Source organism: Phragmites australis, chromosome 15 (assembly GCF_958298935.1).
Source record: "Phragmites australis chromosome 15, lpPhrAust1.1, whole genome shotgun sequence".
Taxonomy (NCBI): Eukaryota; Viridiplantae; Streptophyta; class Magnoliopsida; order Poales; family Poaceae; genus Phragmites; species Phragmites australis.
This window is the reverse complement of record NC_084935.1, coordinates 8,786,650-8,798,090: the sequence shown is the minus strand read 5'-3', so window position 1 is coordinate 8,798,090 and position 11,441 is coordinate 8,786,650. Positions and strand designations below refer to the sequence as shown.

Below are 11,441 nucleotides of genomic sequence, written 5' to 3'. Positions count from 1 at the left end.
GATCAAAGACTTTGTGGCCAAATGTTATGTCTGCCAACAAGCTAAAGTGGAAAGGACTTCTTATCCCGGTTTGCTACAACCTCTGCAAGTACCAGATCAAGCATGGAAAGTGATTACTATGGACTTTATTGAAGGTCTTCCCAAATTCTCATCTTATAATTGCATTATGGTCATAGTTGATAAGTTCTCCAAATACCCGCATTTCATCAAATTGGCCCATCCCTTTACTGCTATGACAGTAGCTATGGCTTTTATGGACAATGTTTATAAAGTCCATGGCATGCCTATAACTATTGTGTCAGATAGGGATAAAATCTTTACAAGTTTACTTTGGCAAGAGTTGTTCAAACTATCTGGTACTGAATTGCGTATGAGCACCTTATATCATCCTTAAACGGATGGGCAAACAGAGCGAGTCAACCAGTGCTTAGAAACATTTCTTCGATGTTTTGTGCATGCATGTCCTACCAAATGGTCCAAATAGATTTCTTTAGCTGAATTCTGGTATAACACATGCTATCACTCTGCTTTGGACAAGACACCATTTTAAGTGCTATATGGACATGAACCAAGACATTTTGGTATTGATCGGCTTGCTCACTGTGATGTTCCTGATCTTCAAGAATGGCTTCAGCATCGCCATGTTATGCTTCAACTTGTACAACAGCATCTTCAGAGAGCTCTAAACAGAATGAAGCTTCAAGCTAACAAAAAGAGGACTGAAAGATCATTTGATGTGGGTGATTTGGTCTACCTCAAATTGCAACCCTATGTTCAGTCATCCATTGTTCCCAGGGCTCATCACAAGTTATCCTTTCGCTATTTTGGTCCATATGTCATTGCGGCCAAAAATTGGAGTTGTGGCATATACAGTATTGTCCACCCAGTTTTTCACGTTTCTCAGCTAAAAAAGGTAGTAAGTGCTTCCACTATTGTCCATTCCACTTTACCATCGTCTCATGCCTTGCAGATTCCTTAGAGAATTCTAGATCGTAGTCTCACTCAACAAAGAGATTGTGTGGTTCCTCAAGTGCTGATTGAGTTGTCCTCTCTGCCATCATCTTTGGCACCTGGGAGAATGAACAAGCTCTGCGTCACCAATTTCCAGCTGCACCAGCTTGGGGACAAGCTGGTTCTCAAGGGGAGGAGAGTGTCACGGTTCCACCGGTGATATCACTGAAGAACAAGCCGGCGAAGCATCAAGGCAGGAGTGCTGCTGCTGAAGAACAGAGTACAGACAGGGACGCTACTTCTGAAGAACAGAGCACCAAGGGCAAAGGCGAGGAAGGCTTGAGTGATAAAATGACTCGGAGGCCCAACCGGCGTTTCCTCGGCCCAGAGTGGAGCATCCGTTGATGGAGCGGCCCAGATTGGCTGGCGGCAGCATCTTCTTCTACAAGTAGATGAGTGCATGGGAGGAGGAAGGGGGGAAGGAAGGAGAGAACTCATCAGAGGCGAGTCTGTGTGCTTGAGGATCTGATTCCATTTCCGTTTCCTGTACCCAGATGCTATACTGAAGACTCAAACACACTCATATATACACTACATAATAGTTCCTGCTTAACATATTCCAAACAATCAATCGCCACCAAACCTCCAAGTTGATCAACCTTCACATAAAGCTTTGCAAGAGAGACCATAAAACCGCAAAATCTCATCATCCCAGTAGACATGAACAAGGCAACAGAAATTGAGTAAAGCTATGTAGAAGATATAGATATATGCGTGCAACAAAAATATTGTTGAAATGCAGAATAAAAAAATTCAAATAGCATATATTATTCAATCAAGACGAGAGAGGGAAACAAGCCATCGAATGATGATGCCTTGTACAAGATTCGATACAACGGTAACAAGCATACACGCAGAGAGGTGGCTAAGGTTTCATGTGTATGGTGGGATATGCAGGCGTAAGCTTGCTAGTACACAGATATATATGCTCCACCCCAGATATATAGCTGCTTTGCATGCAGGACTAATTGATGTGTTCCTGACAGTTGCTCAGAAACCATGAATCTTGATGTGTTCCTTTTTCACAAAGCCAGCCTGCGGGTCAGGGTATGGCAAAAATTAGCCCATATTCATGCATCGCATTATATCTGAATACATGAGACAAGCAAAATAATGTCTACCTGCACAAGGAATTTGAGACGTTCTTCCTCTGATCACCCTGGAGTTGAATGACCTATATAGGGGCAAAACATTTATCAAGATAAGTAGTAAAAGTTGCTCGGTTAAACAGATGAGTAGAAATGATCGAAGAACGCAAGATTGGAAATAATATCATACTTGAATAAGTTCCTTGTTGTAGCTGAATTCCTTCTTCAATCCCTGGACAGTCGTCAGACTCTTGCGGCCATTACGCTGCTGGATGCGTACATGAACGTAGTCCTTGATCCTGCAGCCGCACCAGAGTCCCCAGCATTGGCCTCAGCAAAGGGATCTGTACATGTAAAAGAATTAGAATACATAACAAATATTCTAGGCATTGTAATCAAAGAGACCTGAGAACTGAAAGAAACAATTAACAAGCATACCAAAGGCAGTTGGGATCTGAATGTCGAGGTCAGACATGAAACTTGACTTGTGAGAGTGGCAAGCTACACCAAGAGCTGTACAAAGGAATGAAACAAATCATTAAAACATTCAGTGTAGACAAGCATATCCCAGTTTCATAAATCTCTCCATTTTCAGTGATCAAAGCAGTATTGAAAGGATAGGACGAGTTTCTGCTGAAGTCGGGTACGGGTAGGCACCGAGAAACACTACAGAGTACAGAGCAATACTGAATGCAGATGCTGCTGCTCTTCCAGATCAGAATTTAGGAGTGATTTGTACCGTGCTAATGAAATCTAAATGATATGATATGACTTGTCTTGCAATTAAGAAAACATGTTGAAGTGCAAAAAGCTATCAGAAATAGATTCAGCCATAGTCCCCACCATGAGTCCATGTCTTATCTTGAATTCTCAATGGCTTTTTGTCACTGTTCGTGCAAATGTCTATGACATGTGCCATTGTAATATACACCTCATTATTCCTCTCAGCAACTATTTATTCCTACAGTCCAGCTATCTTTGAATCATGAGGTCCAAAGGTTAAATGAAGGCATGTCAATTATAGATAAGATATAAAACTATAATTAAATCAACTACCCAAATCAGATATTAAGCAATTGGAAGCACCATGTCAAACCCTTCAATCCCCATTCAGTTTTCCTAACACATAACAAACCCAATAAGCAACCCTTTGGTCTTCATGCTATTTTAAGAAAGATCCAAATGCCATAACTAACAGTTCAAAACGCATCATTGATAGGAAGGATCTGCTTAGGTCGTTAGCTGTAGCTTCACACAATTGTAGAAGCAAATGAAGCAAGGGCCATGAGACAACATCGTTCCATCTCATGGACATGTCATCTGAATTATTTCCATCATGCTTAAATTCTTTTTGTACCGCCATGATCAAAATTAAGCAACATAAACAACTCAAATCAGGGAAGTTTCCTAACGGAATCCAGGGTCAACAACCGTACCTAAAATGATGATAACTACTTGACAGCACGAGCTATATCATCATATTAGGCTCCCAATATAATTCAAGAAAGAATCATATGACATAATTCCGATCAAAACTGAGGAACCTTACCATTTGGCTAGGATTAAATTGATGACCTCATACTTTCCCTGCCCAAAAAAAATGATAGAGAACTTATATTTTTTTTCATAGGGCTCATTATAAACAAGGACAGTGGAAATTTCATGGCAAAAGCAAGATCAATACTGGTTTAAAGCAATAACCTAGCAGATATGGAATAAAACTAAGTTGCTTCCTACTATCATAGCCAAAATAAGCTGAGTTATCCTGCCATGAATACCAAGTTATATATCGTACCTTGAATAATAAGACTGAGCTCCACCAAAATTTTCCAAATGGACTAAAAGAAAACTACCACGGAACACAATAACATGATTACATATCAAGATCATCTAAAAAGGAATCCTAAACAGCCAAACCAGCATAAAACTACAAGCACTAAAGCACACAGGCAACAATCACACAGATTTATTCGAAGGAAGGAGAAAAGGGGCATGTTCATACCCTGGGAGGTGGTCGAAGAGGAAGAGACCAACCAATAACTATCACATGAAGGTGTGGATCCTCAAGAGGCCCCAGAAGTCCTTGGTGCTCCCCCCCCCCCCCCTTCTTGGCTTTGATGCATCCAATATAATTTCATTTTACAACTATTTTCCTTCATCAGTGAAAAAGATCAAAAACTGCGAATTTTTACTGAAATTTTGGTTATTTTTTGTCCTCTGCTCTATGGGTTACACATATCAGTGAAAGAAAATTCTGAAATTAGATACTTTGTTTTTCTTCGAATCCATGAAATTTCATCAAAATTTTAATCCTTGCATGCGACAATGGTGGTTAAGCTCAGCAAGAAGCAACGGAGGGATGCAGGAAAGTACTGTCGCAAGGATTCTCATATATACTGTATGGAACACATGGAAAGAATGAAAGAGTGTATTTCAACATGACTCATTGCAGCCGGTTCAGGTTTTCCATGTCATCAAAGAGGAAGTCGCGCTGAGAAGGATGGCACGTGGAACGGCGGTGATTGAGTAGATGCTTAGTTTCTCGTCTAGAGGTGATTTCTAATTCCTCATGTCATAAAACCATTGTAATCATGTTGGATATTCTCTCTCTTTAAATCCAAAGAGCAGTGCTCTGCTCGTGGTCTTCGGAAAAAAGAAAGCACAAGTAGTTGCTGCTTATTTGCTTTTAATATCTTCGAGGATAACAAAAGGTGTTTTAAGAAAAAAAATGGCATACGATACTATCAGATGTGGAAAGCAATGAAGTACATTGATTCAACTTAACAATATCATTTTAGCATGTACAAATCTGTTGTTCCTTGTAACAATATGTCATGTCCTAAAATATTAATTACGTAATTAGGTATGCTTAATCATGGTTGCATTATGTTTTATCCAATTGATTATCAATTTGAGTTTAAACACATTTCATAAGTTGTGTATTTTGAACCTTCACATATTTCCCCCATGTACACGTGAGTATTTGAGAGTGAAAATAGCTTAGAAGTTAGTTAAGAGAGGCCCCATAGATATTAGAAAAGAAAAGGTAAAAGAAAAAGAAAAGGGCATGAGACTTTCAGTACCAAACCACTCCCGTGGTCTGACCATCAGCGCGTAATGGCTCCCTTAAGTGGTCGATCACCTCTCTCCCTCACTCTCTCTTCTCCCATTGCCTCTCTCACTCTCTTGCCTTGACAAAACCCTAGAAAGAGGCTGTGATCCGTTCATCACATTTGAAGGCCGGAGATCAAAGGTGAGAACTTCCCCGAGCTTCCCAGGTGACTTTCTCGAGCTTATTCTCCCTTTCGTCCCCGTCGGAAGGGTTTCCTCGATGTTTCTTCCTCTGTGAGCCCAATCACCCTTTGGGAGTCCAATCGGTGGGTCGAGGCTTCCCCGGAGGATTCTGATCCAATACAAAGTTTTTCTACACCGAGGTAAACATCCTCCTATCGTTTCATTGTCTATTCCTAGCTGCTAGCCATCCACCATTTTGATTTGGACCAAAAAACACTAGGAAAGCTAGATCTAGATCTCATTATGGGGGTTTTACGTTCTCCTAGTCTTGTGGAGTACTTTGGAGCCCTTCGTCACCAAAGGTTTCACCAAAGTTCTCGCCAGCGACCTTGCAAAGGTGCCACAGGCAGGTTCTAGCGGTCTGACCGCCAGACGACAGTTTGACCGCCAAGCGCCAAAATCTTCTACAGGCCAGTGGTCAGACCGCTACTTCCACGTCGGTCTGACCACCGGCCATTCAAGGCTTTATATACTTAAGTTACATTGTCCAGGGTTTTAAACTTTGCAACCCTAATCTTTTGGCGGTCTTTTGCAAATATTTTCAAAACATGATGCTCTATTAATATTCAAGCATGCATCATATGCATATTTTTCCATCGTTTGATTAATTATGCAATGCATTCTTGATTTGTTTAGAGCGCATTGCACCGACGGTCCAAGCGAGTGAATGAGCCGCCAATCTACCGAAGTTCTGTGAGTGTTGTGCTAGGAGTATTAGGTAACTGCTAGGACAGCAAGGCAAGCATCTAAGCATATTGCACCCTTTGGTTCGAATTGAATGAAGTCTAAATTGATAAGTTGTCGCTTATGTATATTTGCATGTTTAGCGATGTCGATGTCGGGTTTATAAGGGTAGAACCAATATTGATTTGCATTACATCTACCTTGAGTTGTTGTTGATCCATATCCTTGTAACCTTTATAACATTGTTGGTGTCTAACTTACGAGTTATTCGACATGGTCAGTAATGTTAGGTCCTCGGTAGAAGACGAGGAATGGTTCAACCATTGTTCGTGAGTTTAGAGCTTACTTATTATTTACAAAACACCATGACATTGATGTGGGTGGTATGAGATGTGAGGATGAGGCAAGATGTGGGTGCTGCTAGTGGTACTTTCTACACCGGAGGAGTTTCTCAGTGTAGTTTGGGAGAGGAACCCGGATGTCATAGACTGCTTATATTGTTTAAGCATCTTTCGTTGTTGCAGTTGGCTCTAGCACTTTCCGTACTAACCACATGTTAATCTAATAGTAAGATAAGTCGAATACCTCTGCACCTGTGATTATTTGGGCTTGCACATCGACTGTGTGAGTGGGCAGTTTTGTAGAGACACTTGTGGTTGTTCTAGGAGTTAACCTAAGTGGGCTTCGCACCTTGCGATGCCTGATTCAAATGGTTGGGGCTAATTGGAAAAGTTTGACACGAGTACCCTTGGGTGGGTTTGTGTGGTCACTCAAGCTGTATGGTCCTCGAGTCATATGGGTAAAGTTGTACCCCCTGCAGAGTGTAAAAATAATTCGAATTGCTGTGCTCTCGGTCATGAGCATGTTTCTGTCCATTTGCAACGATCGTAGAATTGCGAATGTGAGATGTGTGGTATGGTTGGATGAGATGGGCTTGAGATGGTTCAATTTACAGTTATGTCCATGAAATGGATCCATTTACGTTTATATGCAAGTTGATGGGTACAGAGTAGAAAGGTTTATGTGGTTAAGTATAGGTTCTCACACATAGGTGTTAAGTTTGCTTACGCATGTGAATTTACTTAACCTTGTGGTCTACTCCTTGATAATGACTCAATGTATAATCTTTGGAGTCGGGTCATTATTTACACCCATTATGGATTAAGTTTTGCGAGTACCTTCGTACTCACGCTGCTCTTTCAGGTTCTACCGGTGAGGAGGAGCTCGTGTTTGGCTACTTCATGCCCGCAGATGTAGGTGACAGGAATGAGTAGTGCGAACTACTTTTGTGACGTGCTTTTGGGTGGAGCCTAAGGACATATGGCTTCACCTAGCTTTTGGTGTTGGTAAGTGTTAATCTTCCACTACATAGTTTCTAATTTGGTTAGGAGGTAATCTATTCTTTATTCTCCTAGTTGCCTTTTGATATAAATTGTTGTAGATGGTTAAATACTTAGGAACTTGTAATATAATTTAATTATTTATTCTTTCTTAAGCTTTGTTGTGATGCTATACGTTGGAAAGGCATGTGTTATGATCTTGGGCACAAAACATGTGTTGGGACTACCGAGATGGTATTCTGGTTAATCATTATGGTCATGATTAAGCCAATGATCGTCCTGATGATTAATTAGAATACTATTTAGTCGGTTCCTCACAGCGTTGTATCAGAGCTTGGTTTAATGAAGTAGCTTAAAAATGTTTAAGAAGTGGGTTAGTAAAATGTCAAATCCACTAAAGCAAACCACTAAAGTTTCTTTTATACCTCCTCTTGCTAATATACCTAAATTTGCTATATTATGCCCCTAAGTGTATTGTATTCAGAAACGTATTGAAGTGATGGTTGTGGTTGACGAATCGAATCACTTCTATAGTTGGAAGGGTTTGTCGTGTGTGGAAAGCGATGGCGTGGACTATTGCTGGCGCCAGACTCCCAGCAGTCTGACCGCTAGGTAGCGATCTGACTGCTGACACTTGCACAGAATGTGTTGTGAGTTATGAGCTAGGATACGTTCTCGCATGTGTTGCACTACACTTTTGATCATGCATTCTCCTTATATTACAATGCTCTAGTCAAAGTTTAACCTTTCACCATTTTTCTTTCTGCCATCTCTAATAGGATGAGAACCCGCCAAAGTCTAGGAGATCTTCCTGAGGGTTCCAATGAGAATAACCTCGTACCGCCTCCACCGCTGAGTATGGCGGATGTCTTAATGCAAATTGAGCAAAACCGTCAAGCATAGATGGCTCTCCTCAAAGCTCTCTTGCGTAACACGGCCCCTCACGGAGGAGGTGGAGCCAGACGCCGGGACAACTTCTCGAATTTTCTTAGGACTGAGCCACCCACTTTCACACGGGTTGAGGATCCTCTCGATGCTGACTACTATCTTCGAACCATCGAGCAAAAGCTCGTGCTTCTCTAGTTTTAGGAATACAAGAATGCTCTCTTCGCCACTCATCAGCTTCAGGGTGCTGCTGGCATGTGGTGGTCCAACTTTCTAGCCATGCACACTACCAACCACCGGGTGTCTTAGGCGGAGTTCTACCAAGCCTTCCGTAATTATCATATTTCTAAGGGGATTATGGAGATCAAAAGGCGGGAGTTTCTAGACCTCAAGTAGGGAGGTAGATCGGTGATGGATTATGTGTAGGTGTTCAACCACCTTGTACAGTATGCACCGGATGAGGTTAACATCGACGAGTGAAAGCAATATCACTTTGTGAATGGCCTATCTTCCAAGATATAAGATTGCTTGTTGGATCATGAGTTCGATGAGTTTAACAAATTGGTGAGCACCACCCTCACTATCGAGTTCAAGCTGAATAAGCACTAGGAGGAAGAGAAGCGCAAGAGGGTTCTGTCGTCTTCCATGGACGGGAGCTCTCAATGTACACAGATGGAGAGTCAACCTCCTCCATCTCACATGTCAGCTTTGACTGCTCCACGACCAATATGGATAGTGCGACACCCATCTTTCTTCGCTCCGCAAGGGCAGCCTCCAAGACCCGTCGATTCTCAAGGAAGTGTGATAGGTGGCCCCAACGGCCCGTGTTACAATTGTGGGCGCATCGGGCACTTTGTGTGGGAATGTTATTTTCCGAAACCCGGAGCCACGGTGATCATCCTAAGGCCACCACTACGCGCTCCATCCTCTCATCAAGTCTCAAAGGTTCCGCAAGTCCCCAAGTGCGGTCGAGTCAACTACATCACAACCGAGAAAGCTTACGAGGGTGTTAACATATTGATGGGTATGTTGCTTGTGAAGTCTAATTCTATCATTGTTCCTGCAGTAGCTCTTTTTTGATTCTGGGGCTTCTCACTTTTTCATAACGAGGAGTTATACTCAGCGTCACGAGCTAAAAGTTAGCACTACCACTACACCTTATCTCATAGAAGCACCCGGAGCTAATATGCTTATTAATCAATATGTGTCCAAAGCATCGATTGTTATCAACGAGATATCCCTCTTTGCACATTTGTTGGTAATTGACTCCAAAGGGATAGACATCATAGAGGGATGAATTGGCTCACCAAGAATAAGGTTGTCATTGATTGTGCTCAGCGGATCATTACCCTTAATGGTCTGTTCAACACCCAAATTCATTTGAAGCTTAAGGATGTTGATCCTTGTCTTTATGCCCTGAAGGTTTTCATAGACACAGATCTCCTGAACATTCTCATTGTGTGTGAATTTCCAGATGTCCTCACAGAAGAACTGTCAGGAATGCCACCCGACCGAGCATTGAATTTTCTATTTATCTTTTGCCTAGGCCCTGATTTTGAAGAGGTCTTATAAGATGCCTCCAAATGAGTTAGCGGAGTTGAAGAAGCAGATTCAGGAATTGCTCTCAAAGGGTTTTATTCGTTCGAGCTCCTAACCCTGAGGATGCTCAGCGCTCTTTATGAAAAAGAAGGACAAGACTCTGCGGATATGTGTCGATTACAGTCTGTTGAATAAGGTCACTGTCAAGAATAAATATCCGCTTCCTAGAATTGATATTATGTTTGATCAATTGACTGGTGTCCGGGTCTTTTCCAAGATTGATTTGAGATTAGGTATCACCAAATAAAGGTCCGACCAAAGGATATTCTAAATATGACTTTCTCTACCCGTTACGGGCTTTATGAGTTCATCGTCATGTCCTTCGGCCTTACCAATGCACTGGCGTTATTCATGTGCTTGATGAACATAGTCTTTATGGAGGAACTCGATAAGTTTGTCATAGTTTTCATCGCCGACATTCTCATACACTCCAAAACTGAAGAAGAATATTCTGAGCACCTCTGTGTTGTTCTTGGCCGACTTCGAGATCACAAACTATATGTCAAGTTCAGAAAGTGTGAGTTCTGCTTCAAGGAGGTCGCTTTTCTAGGACATATTTTATCCGAGAACAATGTTGCCATTGATCAGAGCAAAGTGCAATAAGTCCTCAATTAGGTTCAACCCAAGAATGTCACCGACATCCGGAGTTTTCTCATACTCGCAGGTTATTACTGCCGGTTCATCGAGAACTTCTCCAAGATTGCTAAGCCTAAGACTGAGCTATTGAAGCAAGAAAGTGTATTCGAGTGGTCGAGTGAATGTGAGTCAGTTTTCTGGACCTTAAAGAAACTACTCATGACCACTCATGGTCTTGCTCAGCCTGAAGTGGACAAGATTTTTGACGTCTATTACGATGCTTCCCATATAGGCCCCGGATGTGTCCTCATACAAGAAGGTCGAGTTGTGGCATTCTCCAGTTGAAGCGCCATGAGGAGAACTACCGAATCTACGACTTGGAGCTTGCGGCAGTTGTGCACGCTCTGAAAATTTAGCGTCACTATCTGCTAGGAAATCTATGATGTATCTATACGGACCACAAAAGTCTCAAATACATTTTTACTCAAGCCGATCTGAATATGAGACAGAGAAGATGGCTTAACTTAATCAAAGACTATGAGCTAGAAGTCCATTATCATCCCAGTAAGGTGAATGTGGTCACTGATGCATTGAGTCAAAAGACCCGATGCAATTGTACTATGATCAAGCCCAGAAATACCACACTTTGTAATGAATTCTGAAGGCTTGGACTTGAAATAGTCCTGGAGGGATTTCTTGCAAGCTTCGAGATCAAATCCACCCTCTTGGATGAAATGAAGGAAGCTCAAAAGGACGACAAGGGCATGTTCCAAATCCAAGAGAAAATGAAGGAAGGCAAGGCCACATGTTTTTCTGAGGATGATTTGGGTATTTTGTGGTTTGGGAAGAGACTAGTGGTTCCGAAGGTTGGTACACTGAGGAAGAAAATTCTGGATGAAACTCATGATTCGTTGTTATCCATTCATCCTGAAAAGTACCAAGATGTACCAAGACCTCAAGCTAA

General features: G+C 41.8%; 1 pseudogene; it reads right to left on the bottom strand.

The window, feature by feature from the left end:
- Positions 1-2,001: 2,001 nt before the first annotated feature.
- On the bottom strand, positions 2,002-2,574 carry LOC133893449 (protein translation factor SUI1 homolog; annotated as a pseudogene).
- Positions 2,575-11,441: the final 8,867 nt, after the last annotated feature.